The sequence below is a fragment of the Acanthopagrus latus genome, chromosome 7, assembly GCF_904848185.1.
Source record: "Acanthopagrus latus isolate v.2019 chromosome 7, fAcaLat1.1, whole genome shotgun sequence".
In the NCBI taxonomy this organism is placed as follows: Eukaryota; Metazoa; Chordata; class Actinopteri; order Spariformes; family Sparidae; genus Acanthopagrus; species Acanthopagrus latus.
Window position 1 is genome coordinate 11,140,877 of NC_051045.1, and position 24,689 is coordinate 11,165,565.

Below are 24,689 nucleotides of genomic sequence, written 5' to 3' on the forward strand. Positions count from 1 at the left end.
GTTCTATACACAAAACATTTATTCTGGTCATGAGAGAGTTTGCGACAGTTGTTGAATAATAATTAAATGCTATGTTAAGCTGAGGGTGATGAAGAATGTCAACAAGGGTTGGTAAGGGCTTAAAATATATGACGAACAATTTGAGTAGCAATTATGATAATAATTTTTCAGTTGTCATTTATTGAGGAAAAAACAGTTGCTGTTCATAGCCTCTCAAAATGTGCTTCTTTTCGCCATTATATATCATTGTAAATTGAATATATTTGGTTGGTGGACTGCTGCTTGGACAGAAGTAATTTGAAGATGTCAGCTTGGGCTCCGGGAAATTGGGTTATATTTTCAGACATAATTTAGACGAAAAGTGTGATCGATTTAATAGTAAAAAAAAAAAAATAGGCAGATTAATCTAAAATAAACTTTAGCAGCAACCCTTAATTAAATATAATTCACTGGATAAATATCTCAGTGATTGGTTTCTCTTTTTTACACTCTCCCTTTTTGATTGTTTTCTCTGACTTCCCGATTTGCCCTCCTCCTTTTACTGTTTAAAGTCAAGAGTCCGAGGTCAGTCTATCAAATCTCCTAACTGAGGGTCGATCAATATGTCAGCAGCCCAACACTCCCCTCAGCAGTTATGATGATGTTCGTGGTCCTGCGCCTGCCTCGGCTGCTGTTACTGCCGCTACAGCGTGCTGAGCAGGGGATCGAACCCAGCCTGTCAGGGGGCCTGACGGAAAGCATGAATCACTATTACTGGAGCTGCTGTTTGCTCCCCAGTGCTCGGCAGACATGTGCAAACTCTGATGCACCCTAAGTAGTGTACCAGCCTGGACCACACACACACACACACACACACACACAGGTTATTTATAACAAGAGGAACTTTATATACTGGAATGTAAAGGTGAATTAAATGCGAACAAATACAGACACACACACACACGCTCACACACACACACACACACACACACACACACACACACACACACACACACACCTACCTAAATGCGCACGCTTTATCACTCAATTAAGTGTCAGTTGGTATTTGACCCATTAGCTGCTGGAACCTGATCCAGCCTACCCACCACCTCTGGACTTGTTTGCCGCGCTGTAAGCTCAGTTCAGTGGGCCTAGAAGGGCTCCGGTTACCCCTCTAATCTCATTGGAATGTTTTAGCCACGGCTAGCGGATGCCTGTATGTCCGACAAACAGCCCACACACTAATAGCACCATGCTTTGTGTTTTATAGTTTGTGTGTGTCTGTGTGCGTGTTTTTGCACGAGCACAAAACAGTTCCTGTATGGATCTGTTACTGAACGGTGAGCACAGGGCTAGGGAATACGATGTTGAAAAATGGTTTGTGTGCGTGTGTGTGAAAGCAGTGTGTTTGTGTGTAGAAATAATATTCTAGTTTACAGGATGCAATTTCCCCTTAATATGCCCATCCTAATGTAATTTGGCGTCTATGGAGTGTCTGTGTGTTGGGCCAGGCTGGTGTGTGTTTCTGCTGACTGCTCCTGTTTTGTGTTTATATGGATGAGTGGCTCTCTGGGAGAGCATTATGCATCCTTTTCAGCATTTAAAGATTATGTGCACGGTGGCGGCAAAAGCATTAGACAAACAAGGAAATATGTCTTTGATTAAAATATCTTTTATCTTTTTATTGATTAAAAGGCTGAGTTTGGTAATAGAGTGTCTCTGCCCCTTCCCTCTGGGCCTTTCTTTGCTTTCTTGTGCTTTCTATTTTTTCAGTTACCCTTCTATTACTAACGATATAAGGAAGTGGATGTTTAAGTATCTTAACTATACAGTCAAACTAAATATTTTATAAAGCTCATTTCTAAGCAGCTGCAGTTGTGTGAAATTACAAATAATTGCTCATGGTGGCACAATTTCCTTATAGCAATTACATTTTCATTTGTGAAAGTTAGACAACAGCAACTTGTATAACATCAAAACTGTTTCACACAATCAGAACTGAGGCAGCCCTGTTTGTGTTTTTCCTTTTCACAGAGTTGGTTGTTGAAAGAATGTAAAGCCAGACAACAAGTTGCCAACATATTGTACCACAAGGTCCATTTTCCTCCCATTCTTTTAGCAAATTTATTACTGTTTGGAATAATTGCTTTGTCAGTTGCTTCACTATATTTCTGTCCTTTCATTTCCAAGAACATATCTTGCACAAAGAAGAATGAGAGCAGTGTTCACTGTTAAAAAGTCACTAAACCAATCAACTTTGTGGCCAAAATATTCCCAATATGACTGATTACAGTAAAATTCTATAGGTTACAGTTTCAATATTTTTGTTGGGGGGGGGGCTTTAATGAAGAATTGTTTGAGCCCAATTTTAATATTCTGAACATAAGGTGTCTGAACTTACACTACCACACTACATATTCCACTACTTGCATTTCTAAGCACTAAAATACAGTAATTATTTACTAATGATTCGAGTTACTGGAGTTTTCCACAAGCATGTGCAACTTGTAAGTGGAAAGAGTTGGCCAAGCACACTTTTTGAACCTTGACTTCCCTGAGGGGCCACATGTGACAGAGGACTGATAGACACATTTACACAAACACAGTGAACGTCTTGCCTACAATGGCTTGATATCCTCTAGTGGCTTCTAGACATCAGGGTCAAGCCCCGTCTGTACCTCATTAGTCAGGTCACGAGACAAGCTGGGTGAGAGGCCAGATTATGTCCTTAAGTCAGAGCATGTTTATCTGTGTCCTTCTTAACACCTCAGTGTCAGGTTTTTTTGTCCCTCTGGTGATGACAAAGAGAGACAGTGTATCACACACACGGTAATTCTCTGTGTGTGGGTGGGTAGGTGGGTGTTATGTGTGCTTGATGGGGAGACACTGAGCTGAGGCTGAATGAGAACAGATGGAGATGTGCTCTTTAATTAACCCTGCAGAATCACAGGGCTGAAAACAGGCCTCGGTCCGTGAATAACATCCAGCACATCCAGGGTGTGTGTAGAGTGCAGCGTTAGTGTATATGACTTGTGTGTGTGTGTGTGTGTGTGTGTGTGTGTGTGTGTATGGAGTCTGCTGTGGAGTAGCCGGAGCATCGACCCGTTCCCCACCCCCCTTCCCTAGAGCGGGGCGTTTTATTTCTCATTAGCGGGCAGCAAACTGCTGGGGGATGAAATTTGCTAACAGGAATTAAAAGTGCATTAACACATCTGAGAGATTCATTTCTGCTAATAGTTTTATTAGTGCTCTGACCTTTCAGTTCATTAGAGGACTACAGGAGAAGGGAGGAGTGGAGAGAGGGAGAAAAGGGGGAATAAGGGGGTCTTAGGGCTTGCTCTACTTGGGTAAACCTTTAGAAGTGAATGCAATCACAAAACGGACAAAATAGCAGCAAATGACTGCACGTGTTGAGCTTTTTAGATTTGTTAACGATAACTGTCCCTTTAGAATTGTCTACATCCTTCTCTTTTACAAGGTGTGGCCTCTCTCTTCTTTCATGAGATGATAATGATGCAAAAGTGCAGACCACCTGATCTTCAGGCAACTGTTTTAAGATGCTGCCAACTCAGCCTCAGTTGCCCGATGTTCGCCTCCCTCTACTCAATTACCAGAATTTATAACACAATTTTTTTCAGGTCTGTTAGCGCTTGAGTGTATCACTTATCCAGCCGGTTAATTGTTTATGAACTGTGCCCTCCCCCTCTCTCAAATGAAGTGAGAGAACCAAGAAAAGAGCAGTGAGTGTGACAAGAATGGCATTTGGTCGAGGGGAATGGGTCAGAGTTGTCAACAGTGTTTTAAATTTAAAGTCCACCAATCAAGTCCAGCAGTTGTTAACAGTGTCCCTCATAGATCCACAGATAGGCAGTGAAATAGTGATTGAATTTACCCTACCAAGGAGGGCAGCTAAAGGGGAATTAATGTTGTTTTCTTTCTGTTTTATTGGAAAGCAAGTGAGACAAGTTACAGTGCAATTTGCTTTCCCCTGTTCCCTATAATTAGCACCTTACAGAAATGAAATAACATTGACGAGAAGGTCAATAATCCTGATCTATAGTGAAATTAATCCTGCTATCGACACAACAAGCAAACAATACAATTAAGAGCAGAGGGAGGGGAGAGCGGAAAAAAGAATATACAAGGAAAGGAGCAGGTCTGAGGAATAGGATGTGTTTTATCTCCTGGGTTCACTGTGCAGAAATCCTATGAAGGTTTCTAATTAATTCATCCATTGTTAATGAAGGCAAAGCGAGGAACCAGGGATTACACATGAGGAGAGGAAGCAACACAATTAGAGATACCAGCGTAATGATTGCTTTTTAAACTTGCTGCTTTTGTTTCTCCCTCGTAGTTAGTTGACTTGCTGGGGTACATTTATTGGCCATTTTAAAATGAGCTTAACCTCTTCTGTGAGCCACCACGTTGAAAGACATCAAGGTGATGAAGTTAAAGTTTAGTTTTAAGCAACTTTGTGGTAAAAACAGAACTGTGTGCATACATTTTTGGAAACGTGTCATGTAATGTTATTACAGTGCTGATCAGCATGCAGGCAGCACAGTCTTAAATTAACAAAGTCTTTATTTACAGAGAGGCCTCCCCTGTAATAAACAAAGTGACCAATCTCCAAACTGAATGTAGGCTGTTGATTGATATCTTTTTCATCAATCATACTGTACAAACACAATAGAATACAGGATATTCTTAAAACATGATAAACATATCTAAATAGCGTCTCCTTGTTGGCACTGATCAAAGAATGGACCAAAGAGCAAACCGAGGTCGCAGCAGCATTACTCACACATATCTACACAAAACTGTTACAGGATGCCTTGTCCTGTCAGCCCATAGCAGATAATACAATGCCAGTGACAGAAGGGGCACGGGGCTTTTTCCAGCTGAGTAGTTTTAACTGGCGTTTGGACTGGCCTGGGGATCCAGAGGGGAGCAGAGGCCGAGCTTGGTGGGCTGCCGGAAGAATGGTGCATCCGAGCGTCGGAGGGTGAAGAAGGATTGCCTTTCAAGAATTACGAGCCATTAAATCAGAGCCTGGAAATCTCAAGGTTCCCCAAGACTGCTGCACAAGGAATCTGGGCTGGAGAAATATTGTTTATGGTTTAAAAGGCCTGGCGATGGATTTATAAAAGAAACATTCATCATTGCAGGAAAACGGAACAAAACATTCCGGAAATAAATACTCACTCTATAGGTATACTTGTCACCCAGACAGCACAATAACAAGTGAATTGGGAGGGAGATCCTTCATTTGCTGGCAGCTGGTCCCCAAACATGCTCTGTGTGAGTTTGGGTGTGTGTGTGTGTGTGTGTGTGGGCACACAGTGGTTTGAGTGTCTGTGAAAACAAGCAAGCAAATAAGTACTTTTTAGCTATTGAACTTGTGTGTTTAATTTGCTATACAAGAATATCATGAAGTAATTTTTGATAAATAGATAATGTACACTACAAAGTTTTATCCTGACTGGTTTTGCTCTTGTTTTACTGGTTTGTGTACTTTTAAAAAAAAAAAAGTGTCTTCCCATCATTTTCCATTTGACATGCCGGTATAAGTTAGGCCTCCAGGAAACATAATTAACGGTATTGATTATCTTTTGCTGCCCCGTCCCTGGAATAGAAAAATATGGCTTTAGTGAAGTAGCATTTTACAGGAAGGTGATGGGTTTTTGTCAGTGATGTGACCTTGAGACAGTGTGAAAAATCGATGCTGTGGTCTTAGTGCTGTCTGGTACAAGAGGTGCACTGAACAGGTAAATACACTGTTGTGAGTTGTATGTTGTAATTGCCCAGTATTCCAGTGATAGCTGTAGTAGTTTTCTTTTGTAACAGTCCGTATGATCTTACCACATTATACTTGACAAAGGGTTTTTATAATACCACGCCTAATAGTGAGACTTCATACATTAGACCTCTGTGAAATATGTTGAATAAATCAGAAGAGTTTCTAGCCATGTTATTGCCTTTGTTAGACTTTAGTTAGGCATGCAACATTTTGACCTGATGACGATGCTTAATGGAAAGTCAGGCAAAGTTAATACTATAAATACTATAAAAATATTCACAATGATGCTTTTAACCTATCCATCCATTTTCTTCTGCTTATCGCGACTCAGGTCTTGGTGGCTGCAGACATGGTGTGGTATTTCTGATGTCCCTTTCCTCAGCAACCCTATTTTCTGCTTACTTGGTTACTTAGGTCAACACATAGTTCCTTAAAGATGTCGGGTGCACGTACAGTCACATTCTGTAATGTGTCACCTTTAAACCTTCCCCAGCAAGGTGACCACTGTGCCTCTGCTCATCATTGCATTTTATAGAGGTGTTTTCTTTTTGATCTGCTTGATTTCTTATCTACTGTATGTATTTGGGGGGGGGGGGTACGGACACTATTGTCGGATGGGGGGAGTGAGACGGTCGCTATCGTCGGACGGGTGAAACGCTCCTCGCCGTCAGGCGGGGAATGGACGGACGGACGCTAGTCACCCTCACCCGCTACAAAGCAGCTAACATTGAAAATGAGTATAGTGGCGCTGAGCTAGCAGTATAGCGGCGCAGCGCCACCGTTCCACCGTCTGGGGAGAACCCTGTGAATGTAAAAGATTATACATATTGACTGATATTGATGAGTGAGGATTTGATCAATGCCACACACTTATACACACTTGTCCTCTTGGGGATTGTCACATAGGGAAAGTGACTGTAGAATGAAGATGAGAATACAGGAAGAAATAGAGCTAAAGACAATGATGGAGTGGTGTGGAAGGAAAAAAGAAGCGTGGGAGAATTCACCATTTGAACTACACATGTAAGTGTGCGTTGTCAGGGCAGGGTATGCGGGTGTAGAGATAAGTGTGTGAGGGCGGATGCAAACGTAAAGCTGTATGTAAATATGCATGTCTCTCAATGTCCAGGAAGGCATGGTGCTGACAGTCAGTGGGCAGACGTGTGTGTTGTATGTCTGTGTGTGTGTTTGATGGATGGGCTAGGAGGGCAAGGCCGCAGATAAGAGTGCAAACAAACTGGGTAATAAATGAGAGCGTCTGAGGAGCAGTGATGGGGCCCACTCCCAAGCTCCTGATGCATGCCGTCCAGCGCAGGCAGCCATTTGTATTAGAGAAATGAGGAAGCTGTCACAGGGATGAAGAGACAATGTTCATCCCTAAAGAGGAGAGAAAGGTCTCTCTCTCTTATTCTTTCTCTGTCCCTCTCTCCCTGGCTCTCTCAACCAAATACACACACACTGACAAAAGCCACACTTGCTCTGTGGATTTCAGCTCAGCAGGGGGGTAATCAGGGCGAGGTAGGGTGCTAATGTAGGCCGTAATGAGTGGAGCTCTCAGTGACACATCACACACCACTAGCTCTGTTAGGGGAAGGCACAGTGGTGAAACTACTGCTCGTATCTCTCTCTCTCTCTCTCTCTCTCTCTCTCTCTCTCTCTTTCTCTCTCTCTCTTTCTCTCTCTCTCTCTCACGCATACAGATTGAAACGCAGGTGTATCTTCCAGCCTGGTAACACCTGGGGAACCGAACATCGCAACAAATCTGACAAAGAGTAAAATATGTGTGGAGGAGACAGTGAGAGACAAGTTTTGGTTGATGGAGTTGAAGAAAATTCAGCACACTTACTTTTGTACCATATAAATTTACATGAGTGCACTTAGCGCTGCAGAATAAAAAATCATGTTTATATGATTATAATTTCAGTTTTTTTAATTTTTGATTTTTGATTCATGATAAGATAAGAGGGAATGATACTTTTAGAATTTAATTTTCATTAAAATCATATCAATGGGAGATTTGTTGGGAAACAAACAAAAATCCTGTTTTCTTACCTCTGGAGAACAATTGCAGCCTCAGCAGTTTGGATATTGCACTTTGCCATGTTGCGATTTTGATTATGTTTCAATCAACTGTGCAGCACAAACCACAATTATCTAACCGCTGAAGTTGATTAAGATTTCTTGAAAATCAAAACACAAGATAAAGAATAAAATTAATACAGATTACAATGCTGCTTATACAAAAGAAAGTCACTAATTTAACCCTTTAATTTTATGTAGCCCCAGATTGGTCCTTAAAGTCAAGTTGACTGCTCTAAATGCTTTAAAAAAATGTTTACTTCACCTTAATTTGATATATAAATGCAGGACTTTTATTTATTTTTTCCATTCTGGTGTGGTGAGAGGAAGGGAATGGGAGGAAGCAGGAAAACCTGTGCTGCGGGAGAGGACGCTCCAGGACAAAGTCTGTTTGTGTGCATGTATTTGCGATTGCTATTGGTTTGTTATTTACGTTTGTGCTATATCTGGGTGCGCAATCCGTCACCACTGTGACGGCCAGTGTTCTCTGTGCCACCCAGACACTATAAGCACAGCCTGGTAAGGCAATGGGGCCAGGCTTCATATGCTTGCTTGCTTGCTTTATTTATTTATTTGTGTGTTTGCGTGTGTGTGTGTGTGTGTCTGTCTCACTGCCCAGGGCTACAGCTGGGGGAAGAGGAATTTGGGCCTGCACCTGCACGGGGATAATTAATGTGGATGGAGTGGTACCTAAATAAATCAGTGCCTCTTGCAGCCTCAACAGGACTTTTCTGTTTAGGGTCAAAATCTTCCCACTCTGCACTGGATTAATCATGCCTGCAAGCGGAGACGAGGCACAGGCAGCAGGGACACAAGCTGTATTTGCGTGTGTACGTGTGTTTGTTTTGTTTGTGTGTCGCTGCCTTCGTGTGCCCTCTCAGAGAGAAGCTGTGAGGCTCCATCCTCAGCATTGTAATCTCTTAGAGGACAAACAAAACAACAGAAAGTCATAATTTTCACAGTTGTATAATTAGCCCCACCCTCCTCGCTACAGTGATGAATAGGTGAACCTTTTGTTTGCATTTGTCATGCTGCGGTGGCATTGTCACAGATGTGAGTATGTGTGATGCAGAGGTGTGGGGGGTCAGTGCATTCAGGGATGGGTGTGGATGCAGGCTTATGATGAGATGTTTCTGTGTATGTTTTGGGACCCTGGCACTTCTCCTATCCTTCTCATTCTTCTCTGTACATATATTTGTGCCACAACCTCTCTAGTCGAGTTCTCCCTGGTCTATAGAGTGCTTATCTCCACCTCTCGCTGCAATCTCTGACAGCAGGTCTGCTGTTTCTAGTCTAGTGCAGATCTACGTCCTACTCTGTCCACTCCTATCTCTCAGACAGATAGCCTCCGATTGATCTCATCACCTCCCTCATCTATTATTCATGCTACCTTTCATGTCCTGATGGAGGAAGGGCAAAAAGTGGAAAGGAGACACTACCTGTTTGCTGGGACCTCTGGGTTTGTAGACAGAGAAACAAGACTATTCACAATTAGGAGGTTGGTGTTGTTTTTTTTGTCTTCTGTCTCATCCAGCCCTGAACATGTGTTCGCAGATTTCCCCAACCTGATTGATCTGTATAATAGAGTGGAATAGCTTTGGAATTGCCGCCCCATGGGGGTACACAGAGATGGGCACAGGGACAGAGAGACATGTACTTACGGCTGTTTGGGGAGGAAATTAATGGTGCATTTTTTGTTTTTATAATGTGATTTAATGATGCAATTCGTCTAATAAAAAGAACATTTTTTAACATTTACACATTCATTTACACATCCCCTTCTTCACAGAGGGAAACCCAGTGGGCCAATACAAACATCTCACTCCTCTCACCCACTCAGAGCGCTGCAGGCCTTTTTATTGCATTGTGATGGATGATTTCAGTTTGGCATTTTTCACCACCGTGCAACATCCAAATACACCCCCTCCCCATTTGAGTGTATAAGGAGGCCATCCTATATTCACAAAGCTGACATCTAATGCATATTGAGTGTGTTTTGTAAAGGATCATTTGATTGTCTTGTAAATGAAGCTTTGCCTCTCAGCTGCTAATTTAGCCACATTCCATCTCATTAGAGAGGAGAAGAAGAACAAACGACAAAGGCATTCACTGAGAAATGAACACTTCTTTGATTTCGAACAGCACTCACTGCTGCTGAAGTGCCAACAATTTGAATAACCTTGGATTATAGCGATGTCTAGGAGTGCCACAGTAATACACCAAAATTGGAGGGATGAAAACAAAAAGCAGACTTCCCTCAGAGTGTCCGGCTTTTCCTCTACCTTTCTATTACTCTTTTCCTCACCCCTCATGTTTCACCCTGTCCCTCTATCTCTTTAGAGGATGTGCAAGTGTATCTGGTTTCCTGAAGCGTTTAGCACCTTAGCCACAAAACCCGGACAGGAAGCCCACTCTATTTGCAATGTATCAATTGCTCTGAACATCACTCCCCTTACCTCCACCTCGCGTCAGTCGGCAGCTGGCTCAGCACGCACTTCTCACATACCTTCACTCAAATCTGCAAATGCACAGAAGGATTTTTCCTGTAACATTTAGTACCGTGAATATACTGTAACCAAGCATGCAGTCTTCATCAGCACTAACACCTTGAACTAAATAGACACATGCATCCCTTTGTGCACAGATACACACATTCAGAGAATCTGACCTTGGCTCCAGTTAGTCCCGGAGTTCATCCTCCGGCCAAGCTGGCAAGTCAAATGGGCCCGGCAGCCAAGACAGCGGCCCCAGCCACTGCAAGGCTGCTGTCATCTGTTACACAGAAAAACACACAGAGGAACAAAGCAGACAGAGTGTAGAGAACAACAGAAATAAAGCTTTAAAATATACGAATACGGAGAGGTAATGGAGACATGAGGTTGTAGACTTTGTGTTTGACCTTATTTGTTGTATGTGTCAGTGTAATCGCAGGTGTGTGGGCATCTGCATATCTTGCATGCTAGCAGAAATGTTTGCATCTGTGTGCGTGGAAGTGCGTATACAACGTCACGCACGTATACATGCATGCAAATGTATGTATGTGTGTGTGCCTGTGTGTGTGTGAGAGAGAGAGAGAGAGAGAGAGAGAGAGAGAGAGAGAGAGCAGGAATAAGTGCCTGAGGTGATGCCTTTTGAAAGGCACTTTAGAAATTAAAGCTGTGCCACTGTTCTGTAATGGGGCTTAAATGATCCAGAAAACACAAGATATATTGAGCATTTAATGAAACACACAGCACACTCCTTAATTCTGTTCTCAGCCTCACCAAAGTGTCTGCCAAACCTGCTTTACGCACACACAGACATGTACACACATCTTTCACACATTTACTTTAATTATTCACTCACTTTTATCTTGTTTGTTTATTGCCCATATTATCTTTTTTAACGTATGTGTCTTTCACACAAAGGTATGATCAAATAATTCTTAAAATAATAGCACTGATCTTGGTTTGTCTTGGAGGACAGGAGGACAGTAAGGACACATAGAGCAAAACAACTGGGGTACTCGGTAGAGAAAAACGGTATTCAAGTTCTATATATGATGTTAGTGTATGTTATCTATATTTAAGATATTTCATTAGTGTAGACCAGACATGACATACTGAGGTAATGTTTTTTTGTTTAGTTTGGTGAGTGGTTTAAATGTGTGTTGTCGCTGTGTGATTTGTTCTGTTTTGACTGCACTTTGTGGGTAAGATTGTGGGTCTTTGTTTTGTTGATCGTAGTGTATATTGCATACTGAGTAATCTAAATAAAATCTTTAAAAAAAAGATAACAATAGGTCTGGTTATCATTTGAAATTCTTCTGTACTAGTCTAAATAGGACACCAGCACCACAACAATGCTCACTTTCAGGAACACAAAACAAATATTTTTGCAAAGCTCTCAAACTTCCCAAATGTTACATGTTGTCTAAACACTCCATCCCACAAAAACGTTGACGGAAAAAAAAGCCTAGAATCCACACAATTGTGATAGAGATCAGGATCCCAGTGACAAAAGAATAAGTAAAAAAAATCTGATACATTGAAATATAGAAACTTACTTATAGGACAACTTTTTGGATTCATTGGCTGGTGCCTTAATTTATCCTGGTCTCAATGAGGATATAGGCTCACCAGCCTTTTCAGATATTTTCTGGTGTTCGTTTTCTGAATGCTGTGTGCATCTAAACTTTTATGTCATATAATTTCTTGTTGTTTCATCGCTTCATTATTTTCTGTTTGTTGAACCTGGATGTCATTACCTGGGTAATGCGATTGCCTCTGATGAAGGTGGAATCATGTTAAAGATTGGCCTTCTAATGATTTAGCTACTGTAAGACTTTTTACTATTTCCTTTGTTGTTTGATGCAATTTCTTATATTTAGAGTGACTTGATCTCTACATTGTATCACACAGAGCATGTGTAAGTGCAGTTAATAGTATTATGGCTTAATATTCAGCTATGATAGTATAATTTTATATCTAGATATTTATTTCCTCCTCCAGCTGTAGTTATGTGTGGTTCGTTTAGTGCACAACACAGTTTAAATCAGACATCAACCATCTCCATACATTTAACTGAGGAGAGCAGCAAAGCAGTCACTTTCCTCCTTGTTGTCTGTGAATGTCCTTTGTGGTTTGGCCATACATTAATAATGTAAAGGTAATGATCTCGAGACTAAAGGCCCTGTCCTGCCTTGTCTCCCCCTACCTCCCTTTCTCTCTCCGTCCATCCCGTCTGTTTGTAGAGAAGAGGGCTCGGGGCAGAAAAGAGAACGGCTGTCGTCCAAAGAGGGTGAGTCAAAGAAACAGAGGAATTCCTGTAGAAACAGAGCAGGCGACGTGTTGCCTCATTGATTACTCGAGAACAGGGGGAAGGAAGGAAGCAAAGAATCATTCTGAGAAAACATCTCTCCTCTGCCTTTCCCTTCTCCCTTTCCTTTTCTTCTGAAGTTTGGTCTTACAGAATGATGGATGAGGAACTTGCACTGTGGCCTCCGATGTCCTCTCCTCTTCCTCTCTCCTTATCCTCCTCCTCTTCCTCCTGCAGACACACACACACACACACACACACACACACACACACACACACACACACACACACACACACACACACACACTCAGACGCACTGTGTTAGCGAGTGATGGATGGGGAGCTGGCAGTGTGGCAGTAATAGCAGACACCCAGAACTACACTGCCACTTATTCATTTGTCTCCGTATTCACATCTTTATTTATATGTCTGTCCCCATACCAACACCTAAATATAGACATACATATTGAGGAATCGAACTTTGCTTACAAAAAAAGTGTGATTCTCAGAGGATTTTGAGTGAACTAAAACGTGTATGGGCCTTATAATGCACAATATACTCATAGAAAATTAATTGCATGTTTAATCATTTTCAAGGATGTGTGATATAATTGTTAAAAGTTGACATTTTTCTGGATGATTTCATGATTTACTGTTGTGATAAGATCTGGTTTGTGTCCCTGAGTGTGACACGCTACCCGAAACTTGCTGTTAGGAGCACACAACTCTGTCCTACGAATCTGTTTTTAAAAATGGCAGACAAGCACGAATGATGGACAGCAGGCTGCTTATACAACATTACACATTATTAATCATGTTCACATTGTCCGAGAAGAGGGGGTAGGGTGATGGGGAGCAACAGCGCAAAGATGAGATGGAGCGGAGGAGGAGGAAGATGAAGAAAGTGAAGGAAAACGAGGGAGTGGAGGCAAAAGAGGAGGGTTAGAAAGCCACAAATAACTACCATCAATCATCAAGCAGTCAACATTTTCACATGTTAGGATGGCCTGTTATTGGCAGCAGCCTGAGATCTGTTTGTGCGTATAGGGTATTTTGTGTTTGTGTATGTTTGCTCTGTCTTGCCCAGCCCGGACTCTCCCTTTTTCTCACTGTCTTCGCCTCTCCTTAAACTGACGGCATAAACAACAACAGTTGAGAAATCACCCTCGTCAGCAGGAAGCTGGCAGGTGTGTTAACTCCCCCAGTACCAAATTAGGATGTGCAAGATTGCAGAAACGCCTCGGCTCTCATATCTCCCTTTTTAATCACAAACATTTACATGAGCCTGGATGGAAACACACATTAGGCTTTAGCCGAGGGTTTGCTTTGGATGCCAGACAAGGTTTGGGATCACAGTCAACCCTCCAAAACCTAACTGGGATGTTTGCCCGCTAGCCTGAGAGAAAAAGCCCAGGTCAGCCTTCGTCTGGGGTGCTGTAACCTACTGATTTATATAAATGTTATCCCCCCCCCCCAAAAAAAAAACTAAAAAAAACTAGATGTGTTGGAAGTTTGTATTAAATCATCTAAATCTGATGTCCCAGGATTGAACCAAGAAGAATTTTAAGCTGTCTGTGGAAAGTTGCATAAAAAACAAGGTGCAACCTTCTTTTGCAGTTCTTTAATTTGCTTCAGCTAAATAAAATGCCTCCATGGTCCATAAAGAAAACATGAGGTTATCCAGATTTTTCTTCTTTTCCAACTTTTTTTTTTAAGCTTTTAGTCTCCATGTAGATATTTAAGCATAGAGGGATGGCAGAAAATAGAAAGAGAGATGCTGACATGCAGTAAAAGGCCATGGGTTAGATTCAAACCTGGTCTGCTGCGGGGGGACTCAGCCGCCATACATGAGGTGCCTTTGTCTCTTTTCTCTTCTCTTTTTTTAGATTCAGAAACATAGTGCTTTATTAGCCAAGTATGCAAGCATATAAAGTATGTGGATTGGCATTTGTTCCACAAATACAACATTAAAAAAATAAGGGTAAAAACAGAAGCAAAGTAAGGTAATAATAAACTAAATGGAAGTAGAGCGCATACCTCCACTAAGGCTCAACCGTCCTTTTTAATTTAATAAACCCTGAATTTTAACTGTTTTATCCTAACTTAAGATCACCAGATCTATGATCCACATAAAACTTTACTCACTCGTAGGTCCATGCATTATTCTCTGAGATGTTAACAAAAATGTCAAAAACGCCTCATGTATAATATTAAAGAAAGTGAGGAAATATTCCTGGATCCGTCCCTTTACCCAGATCTGCACCAAAGGCTAATGGGGTCTGTTATTGGCTGAAACCCATCCTTCATCCAAGCATTGTGTCAATCCTTTTAGTATTTGTGCTTCAATTATGCTGAAAACTAACCACCCCACAAACAAACTGACATGGGTGGAAACACAACCTCCTTGGCAGTGGTACTAAAATCTTATATCTATTTGCAGATCTCTTGAAATGGGATATATAAGTTTCTTACATATAATGTGATGTAGACAAAGTGACATTTATTAAAGTGCAAAAATTGATTGCCCTGTCTTGATGTCAAGAAAGGAAGAACATTGTGTTGTTAGATTAACAGACTAATTACTATTAAATAACCAATACCTTCCTCATGGTGCTGTACTTTGATTTACAGCCTTTGGACACATTTGATTGTCAAGAACACATTTCTCTATGTTGATCATTTCTGCCTTGTGGATTATGTAAAAACAACACTAGGGGGTGCTCAAGGTTTATCCAGCCAACTGTTGAGGTTTCACATGCTCACAGCTCCAGGTTAGTGTGTGTGTGTGTGTGTGTGTGTGTGTGTAAGTGTGTGTGTAAGTGTGTATGTGTGTGTAAGTGTGTATGTGTGCATGCAGATGTGAAAGTATTGTGCACTTGCTGTCCAGAGAGCGATCCAATTTGAAGCCAAGAGTCAGTCTTCCTTTTCTCCCATTACAATCACGCCACATCCTGCCACAAGACCTCTTTATCATTAACTCTGTGTCTCTGTTTGTGTCACTGACTGGTCAGAGGTTAAGTGTCTCAGTTACAATGTATTGCGTGATAATAAAGTTAATAGATGAAGGTTTTTCATGAGTTGGGTCCATCACTTCATATTTAGTTACTTAATGCCATTGAACATGAACAAACCTGCTGAGTGGACACAAGTGAATGCACTAATTGGATGTTTGAGATATATTATTTTAGTCTTGCTTAGACACTTTCAGAATTAGAAAGATGCACTAATTCTGTCTTTGTTTATGAACTTTTGCCCTCTCTGCTTTCGTCCCTCACACACACACACGCGCGCACACACACACACACACACACACACACACACACACAAGCACGCACACCCACACAACCAAACACACTGATTCAGGAGGTTTGAGATGCGTCTTCTCAGTTTCAACGCAGTAAAAGCAGTGTGTAAAAAAATATCCTGCTCCCAGACTTATTAACTCTCTGTCGGCCGTGTTGGTTTCATTACTAAGATTAGGTTACAGACAGTCATTCAATCACGCAGCCTTTAGCAGAAAAGCACTGTGATTTAGCTCTCCTCATAGGCGCACAACACTCATGTGCACGTTGCCCCGGTGTGGCACACTGTTTAGACGAACAGTTTTCTTGTTGTGGAATTTTCCATCTTTCTGATGGCTGATGCATTGACACAATACAAACCCTCTTGTTGACCCCCAGCTCTATTGTTGTGGGATTCACTTGCCTGTGGCTGAAAAAACATCATATTAGAATGATCGAAAATTAGAAACATGTTTTTTAAAAGAAAGAGCAACAAAACAGCAACATATTGAAAGCGGCGTCTGCTGTGTTGTGAGGTCTTGGTGAACTTCAGTTGCATGTTTGTGTGTGTGTTCGTGGCCAGACAGTGTGGCTGGTAGAAACAGCGCTCAGGGCACTCTGGATAAGGACAGTGGCGTGGTACTGCGAGGGATTTCCACTCCTTCACCACTCATGTCACACTGTCAAGTTTGTGGTACTTGGAGAAGAAAAATCCACCATATATTTAGCTTGTCTTTTGCCATGGAATATTTGCTCTATATTATTAAAGACAAATTCCTCCATAAATTTTTATTCCTCTATAAATCAGCTGTCAGTTTTCCACATTTTTAGTTTTGTGAGGAAACACTGGAAATAATCCCAGAACCAGAATCCTAAACTATAAAATCTAAGACATCTTATGTTTTTCTTATTTTGATCTTTCATGGAAAGAATTTTTGTTTATTTTTTGTCTCTTCCTTCACAACAGAAAACTAGAAAACAAACAGTCATGCAAGACTTATTTTACTGTACACAATGATAGAAATATTTATACACTGCCCTGTTTTTTTTCACCCCTCCTTGGATAATCTTCTCCCTCTCATTGTCAATTGAGAAATTGTTTAATCATAGAACAAGTCATCCCAGGCCCTCCAGATGTGTGGCTGTGAGAGAGACAGCGCTGATGTTCAAGCCCCAGATGACAGAGACAAGTAATCCCAAACATGGATGTGTAGTACAAATGCATGCATCTGTTCTTTGTCAACCTGTAGGGATGTTGACTGATGATGCACCTGACTCCTCTTCTCTTCGCTGCTCTCCTCCTCCTCCTCCTCCAGTCACTTTCAGACTCCGACAGACCCCCGCCTGCCTGCCCCTCTATAGAACATGCGGTGAAATCACGGAAGCACACAGCCAGATTATTCACCGTGCACCGTTATTGAATATGTGACTAACACACTGAGAATCGCTCTGGGAAATCAGATTAAAAAATGAATTATTTATAAGGACATGGAATGCCGGTCCAATAGGGCGGAGAGAGTGGAAGAATACACCTACAATATACCCCAAACAACATTACAAGTTTGATCATGACACTTCCCACTGTAGTTATTCATTTTTATAATGCTCACAAATGTTCCCCCTTATATTCTGATATTGAAATATGACTCATGGTAAAATTACATGGTAAAAGTGTTTTATTATTTTTGTTTAAATGATATTACCTATATTTTCTCTGCCACCCCCCTCCCCATGCACAGTCAAAAAGACAGTTTTATATATTTTCATGGACGCTATAAAGCCCGATATCAAATCCAGTTAAACCACTTTTGTTGCTATTTCTGTGTAAACTCTCTCCGATGCATGCGTCACACTTGAATGATATTGAAATACAGTAGATTAAAAAATGATACATTGGCTGGGTTCAAGAGGAAACAGATAAAATTCTCTTATCATAAATTAGGTTACATATGAGGCAGGAACCAGAATCAAGGATTAGTTATTCTGATTTAAGATTTAGTTTCATACAATAAATCAAATTCATTTTAGGTAGGAAGTAAATGTATGTGCTAGGACTTTTTAAATTCTTTTGAAATGATTTGATCAACAAATATTTTAAAAAAGTAGCAACGTGGGATGATAAGAAAGAAGATAATCTTGCTCAGTTAAACAAAGAAAGCACATGCATTACGCGCAATATTTATCAGCATCAGCGCTGCATTTGTGGTGTGTGAGCTCTCAAATACGTAGGCCAGGAAGTGCATCGTCAGTCTTTGTGTGTGTGTGTGTGTGTTTTCCGGTGTCGATTTATATGCACACAAACCTTATACTGCATAACTCCTTTTCTTTCTGTTCATAACTATTTCACATTGTTTATTCTGATTTTTAATTGATGTGTAGGTCTGGTCTTCTTGGTCTTTCTTCTCTTAAATTTCCTAAATCAAGTGTCTGCTGATTGATTCTGCTAAGCAAGTTAAGTGTCACTCACCTGTATCACCATCTTGTGTTTACGATGTAGCGCACGGATGAACAGTTGCTCCATCAACTTCACCAGGACTGCAGCTTTGTCACCCTCTTCCTTCCCGTCTTTCGGTTTCTGTGCAGATGTAGATTCCCCTCTCTTGGTTGGTCTCCCTGCCTCGGTCTCTCTGTCGCTCTCTCTTACTGTTCTTTGACAAGCAGCCAATGTGCTGACACGGGGAAGCATTTAGGCGTGCAGAGATGTGCCAGAGTAGTCCCTGCCTAAGTGATCTCTCTTTTATCTGATCTTTTGCGCAACGGTCAGATGTTTTTCCATTCATTTGCCTCTCTCTTTCTCACTGTCCTCTGTTTTAAATCCTGCCTCTCCTTTTCACTCTGTCGTGTTTTCACGTCACATTCATACATGTCCACACACATCTGGCCTCCTGTGACAGGTGTGGTACTTGAGTCATGCTGGCCATCGCAGGTGAATGTGGGAAAAGGAGGTTACGTCAACACCTCGAGCCCCTTTGACACCCCTCTCTCCTATCCCTCATGGGCCAAACCACGCACTTGGCAGCCCCCAGGGGAATGCCAGGGAGTTTCCACTATGAGCACATGCAGAGGTGAGGAATAGAAATAATGCACGCACATCTGGAAATTACCCTCTGCTCTATATCTTCACCAGTTCTTCTGTGTTTCCCCATTGCCTTTTTCTCAGGGCTGTTTTAGGTGCTATCGTGTTCACAGTTTTATATTTACAAGTCCCTAAGACAGATATGTGGTCAGCTGGACATCAGTACAACAATGTTATTTTTCTTTTTATTGAGCCGTATGGTCGTGCATTACTGATGTGATCTTATTTTGACCGGGTGTACAAGCAAGATGCAGTTGGATTTAAGTGAAAAAGGCTTGTGAGTCTTGTTTGCCCGGTGGACTTTTCGGGAGCACGCATGGATATAATGTCTGCATTAGAGCTCAGGGCTCATATTTAGCTCTCCATAACCAAAGGTGTGTGATGGGAGTAGGAGTAAGAGGGGAAAGATGGGACGGATGAAGGAGTGGTAGCATCAGCAGAATGTTGTTTTTCTGTGGCCTGGAGATTTTATTTAAAGTGGGGTGGGTGGGGGTACAGAGGGGAAATGGGGAGGCAGACTTGGAGTGGTCCACAGCCTGGAGAAACGGGGGCAGGATGAAGGGGGGAGTTGGGGTGGTGGGAGGGGAGGATGCACAAATTCTCTCTGTTTTTGCTTTTGATTGAGGTTGGTGTGTGTGTGTGTGTGTGCACATTTTAAGAGGTTCCATGAGGGTACCTTGCTGCGTGGGCGCAAATGTGTGCGAGTATGCCCATGCTTTTGTGTGTGTGTGTGCATGGCTGAGGTATTAATCTTCTTTGTCAGTGGAGCCCAGATGCAGGGCCCTTCCAGCAGCACAAGCCCGGACTCAGCAGTCTGCATTGGGCTCTGGGAAGCAGGCACGCGGTGTAAGTGGGGGTTTTTGGGGGGTGGATGCCGCTGGTTGTGCTACTAGACCGGGGCGCTCCGACTGAGAGGGCAAGGGGGATAACACACAGCAGATTAGCTAATGATATTAGCCAGAGAAGACCCTCAGGTAAAACCCAGTGGTCGCAATTAGTGGAGTTTCTCCAAGGTTGCCCTGTGGCCTCTACATGCTCATGCGTGCACGGACACGCACACACACACACACACACACACACACACACACGCACACACGCACGCATAAATGTGTACCCACGGCTTCTGTATGACACACATAAACACCAGCAACCACCTGCATTAAGTACTGATGCAAATCTTGCTCCACATTAAATTATAAGCCCTCTACCGTCTCCCACCTCCTGTGCTGCCTCCCAACTCTAACCCTTTACCGCTCTCCTTCTTCTCCCTATTAACACCACTCATGAGCCCCCTCCGCTGTTTGCCCACTGCGAGAACAGACGAACTAACATGTTTGCTCTGCGGGAAATGCACACACACAATCACTCAATGGGAGCGAAACTGGGACTGCAAGAGAGCCGGCAGAGTCAATTCAAGACTGTGCTGATATGCACAAGTGCTCGAACAAACACACACACAGACGTACACACATCACACACACAGAAGCTAAAAACTTCAAAGCAGGGGGTAGCAGAGATTGACATAACAAGCTGATAAATCTCTTTCTCCGGCTGAGTTGCCAGGACAGCACTGAGAGGAAAGATGTTGGTGTCTGTTGGTGAGGAGAGATATTAATGTATTAACAAAACAGAGTTGATTTCAAGCATATTTAGTAATGAAGATGCTGAGCAGAGCACGTAGTGATGATGAGGCTTATAATCAATCATTAAGTAATCTGAAAAGCAACTGACTGGACTGATACATCATCATCCATTTTGAGGTCTTTGAGCCACAAATGCGTACTGATTGCTGAAAATGTAAACTCTTATAAATGATACGATATGATAAAATGACAAATGATTTCAATTTCACGTCACACGTGGGTGACATGTCTGCGAACTGCCCTTGTTCCTGTTCTAATTCTTGATGTTGTCAACTTCTTCTTCTTCCCATTTAATTCAGGCAGAGGATTTTTCATTGTTCGGAGCGAAGTACAGAATATTATGAATTCCCAAGATTAATTATTTAGTTGATTGTCAGATTGAATTAAAAAATCCCAAACATTTTCTTTCAGTGTCAAGATTTTCTTCTTTTCTCTGTTTTTAATCATTATCATTGGGTTTTGAAATGTTGATTGGTCAAAAAAGACCAAGAGATTTCTGTGGGGTTTTGGAAACCTGTAATGGGTATTTATCTTTTTCATTTTGCTGTCTTTTTTCTGTTGAGACCAAATGATTAATCAACAAAATAATTGATCATGAAAATGATAATCTAAATACCGTGCATGTGTTGAAATCTGTAAAACACCTGCTCACATGCCAGCAGCACTTTTTCATAATTTTCTTTACTGCTATAGTTTCTTGTCATCTTTCTTTTCACCCTCTCTGGCAGTTTATGGTATCAGAAATAAATCTTCTACAAGAGCTGATAAACACGCTGCTCTTCAGCTACACCTCCTCTGTGAAGTTGTGATTGCCACTTAGAGTTGCGTACACAACCTGGCTTTCCTGTGACAAGCCGATGAATTGCGAGAGCTTTCAAAAAGATCTCTTTTGCTCTGACTCTATCCGTCTCTGCCTCAGAGAAATCTCCCTTTGTTGTTCTCCGCTTATAATTCTTTCACTGTCTGTTTTTTTATTTGCACCTTTTGTCTTTTCACATGCACAAACTGCGCTACGATGGGGTAAAATTGTGTCACTGGAATAATAAAGAAGGTTAAACGATCGATCTTTACAGTGCATGTGTGTATGAGAGAGTGAGAGAGAGAGAGAGATAGAGAGCGAGACTTTACATAGTCTCCCTGAGCTTGTCAGCTCCGTCTGGTCTTTTATATGGCCTTCCTTATTATAGTGCTACTTATCTTATCCAAAAGGCCATCAGGCCGGGCGATTAATTTAGGTACTGTATCCCTGAAAACGATGGCTTCCCTCCTCTAGATGCTGTCCCTCCCTCCCTCCGTCCATCTGCAGGAGATTAAACCTAGACCAGCTCTACTTTTCTCTCTCCTTCTGTCCATCATAGTGAAAAATTACCTTTTAGTCTTCCTCCTTAATCGCACTGGCCGCAGAGCAATCAGACAGGAAATAATGGCTCGGCGTCTGGCTGTGCAGGCTCTCCACTACAATGCCTCAAGACTGGATTGAGGTGAGAATGGGGAAGCCTCACATTAATGATTCCTTGTAAGTGTCATCTTTCTAGAAATACAGATAGTGTAAAACTATCGTGGTGTCAAATCTTTGCGGAAATACATTTATAAATGTTCGGCTGCTTCACAGGACAGCCTCTCAAGTCAATTTTCTCTTGCTTTTGCACTCGTCCTGCCTTCCTCATTGATCATTTATTCTCTTGTCCGTGAGCGTTTGTAGAAAGTTTATCCCAGTTAAAAACAAGATGGAATTCTCGGAGCGACTTTGAAAGCAAAACTAAAAGCAGCATTTATTTTTTTGGTGCATTTTGATCCCTGTGAAAATGTATCAGACTACACACAAACTTTTCATCTTGGTTTATTTCTCCATCCTTCTCCACAATTCTTTTTCTCCAAATCTCCACTGCTCAATCTCCTATACTTTTTTCCACTCTGTTCTCACTCATGTTCTCTTGCAGTTTGATTCGGTGTAAATTAATTGCTCCTCATATGGGAGACGGCACACGATTAGTCTCAATCCTGATAATGGTGTGTGGCTTGGCCGCAGGGAATACACTGCCAATTTGCTCACGGCGCATCTGCCAAATGATTGGTGTTTACACGCCACATCCCCTGAGAAGTGTTTGTCACAACGCCACTTCTTACATCTCAATAACACACAGGATCCCAAGGCGGACGTCACCGAAGATGCACACAGACACACTTGTAATAAGCATTGAATATAGTCTGACATGCTAGACTGAAGTACAGACAGAGGTGACTGGGTCCATATGTACGTTTGTTACTGCTCTTAATTTTTACATGATCACACGTTCCCCCTTTCCCAAACAGTTTACCTCCTCCCTTTGCACCCCAATTCTCCCCTCAACCCCTCCCACCTTCCTTTATCTCTCCTCCCTAACACAGTGCTCCTTCTCTGCTGTCCCATTAATCACCCCTCTCTAATTAACAGGCCCACTGTTCCCAATCTTCCCACTGCTCCCACTCCACACCTGGCCCAGCCCTGCTGCCCAGCAGGCATGCAGCTCGCGCCAACACACACTCGCACACGCATATATGCACACAGCACACACTGGTGCGCAGCTGGCAGCACTGACCACTACAGAATTGCGCTTGGAGGAGCAAAATTATAAGAATGGGATAATATGAGTAGTGTTTTAAAAAGTTTTGTTTTTAACATTGTGTTAGAGTGTGTGGGAGGAGGAATTGGACAACCGTGTCAAAAGTTGGCGTTACTTGGCAGAACTGCACCCCTGTCCTCTACTCATCCTTCTCATGCATTCATTCATCACCTCATCAACCCTATCTTCCTTGTAATAACTCATGCATTCAACCCTTTCCTCACCCACTGCTCACTCCCCCTTCACAGTTTTCATTTTTACAACCATCCTCACCCATCCCTCTCTTTGATTCACATCCCATCTCCTCTTCCTTTCCCACCTTCTCCCTGTCCTCCCCCTGTTAGCCAGGGTGGCCCGGCAATGCAGTAATGCCATCTGCCAGCGCAGCATGCCCACAGCCTCGTGTCCACACACACACACTCGCCCACGGACGCACACTCACAAGCACACGCACAGCTTGGCAAGGACACCTTCCAGCGCAGGATATACCGATATCCACGCTTCCGCCACCAGATCACCATAGTCCCACGCGTTGTGTAACACACACACAGACACACACTCACACTCACAGCCCCGATGAGTCACACGCTTCATCTGTCTCCCAACAGGGGGAGCCGGGGAGCATCTGCCGGAGCCGAGACAGGAGTTGTAGATGAGAGGCTCCTCTTACAGTAAGAGAGCGAATCATTACAGCAGTCAAACTGCCTAATCATAGACAAACACAGGAAAGATGACCACATGGGTGTGTGTTCCACACTGACTACAAATGAAGTAAAATAAGGGAAAGCAAACCAGCAATTACATGCAAATGCACATTCTTGAGGCAGCAATCTTTGCTTTTTTTTGCGGCCTGCTGAAACATTGCAGTACTATACACTGTAAAATTGTTTCAGATGTTTATGCTGCAATAACTTTGGTGGCTAGGCTTCAATATATTGATATAGAAATATGGGAGCAGAAACAATCCAGTGTATATTTTGAAATGTGTGATACAGAGAGAATAGATAGATGGAGAAAAAGTTTTCAAGCAAGTCAAACAGCAGCATTAAACATCAGTCCATCAGGCCTTGCTACAAAAATAAGTAGCTTGTGCTCACAATTAAAACCGGGGAAGATATATCATGTCATAGCATGACAGTAAAAGGTACAGGGCAAAAAGACATGCAGGGGAGTAATGTAACATGTTTCCCCATTGGTTATTTATATAATTCATTAATTTATTTAAATCCTCTCGTGCCTGTTGACATTGAACAAGACAGAAACAAAATTGATGGGAAATGCCGCAATTAGCAAATGAGCTCTAGAATGTGTTGCTGTTCGAGCTGTGTTTGGTGCTGCATTGGGGTGCTGGGTGTGTGTGTATGTATGTGTGTTTGTGTGTGTATGGGGGTGAGGGGGGATATGTGTGTGAACGTGGTGCACTGCCAGGTGCGA

The 24,689-nt window shown here is 42.2% G+C and overlaps 2 long non-coding RNA genes across 14 annotated transcripts in view; one reads left to right on the plus strand and one right to left on the minus strand.

Annotated features, from left to right (window-relative positions):
- The window catches only part of LOC119022914, a 191,331-nt gene that overhangs the window by 10,552 nt on the left and 156,090 nt on the right, over positions 1–24,689 (plus strand). For 9 of the 13 annotated variants that reach the window (XR_005076114.1, XR_005076118.1, XR_005076116.1 and 6 more), the window contains exon 3: positions 12,588–12,634. The exons of 2 other annotated variants lie outside the window; for them this stretch is intronic. This is a non-coding gene — a long non-coding RNA (uncharacterized LOC119022914). Of the gene's footprint in view, positions 1–12,587; positions 12,635–23,863; positions 23,927–24,689 lie in introns of all 13 variants that reach the window. 2 more of the 13 variants (XR_005076115.1, XR_005076121.1) reach the window with 2 other exon arrangements.
- Positions 3,332–15,956, minus strand: LOC119022915. The gene is made up of 6 exons (XR_005076124.1): positions 12,804–15,956; positions 12,551–12,659; positions 10,524–10,627; positions 10,312–10,373; positions 5,182–5,331; positions 3,332–5,074 (listed from the first exon to the last, which is right to left on the minus strand). It is a non-coding gene; the product is annotated as an uncharacterized LOC119022915 (long non-coding RNA).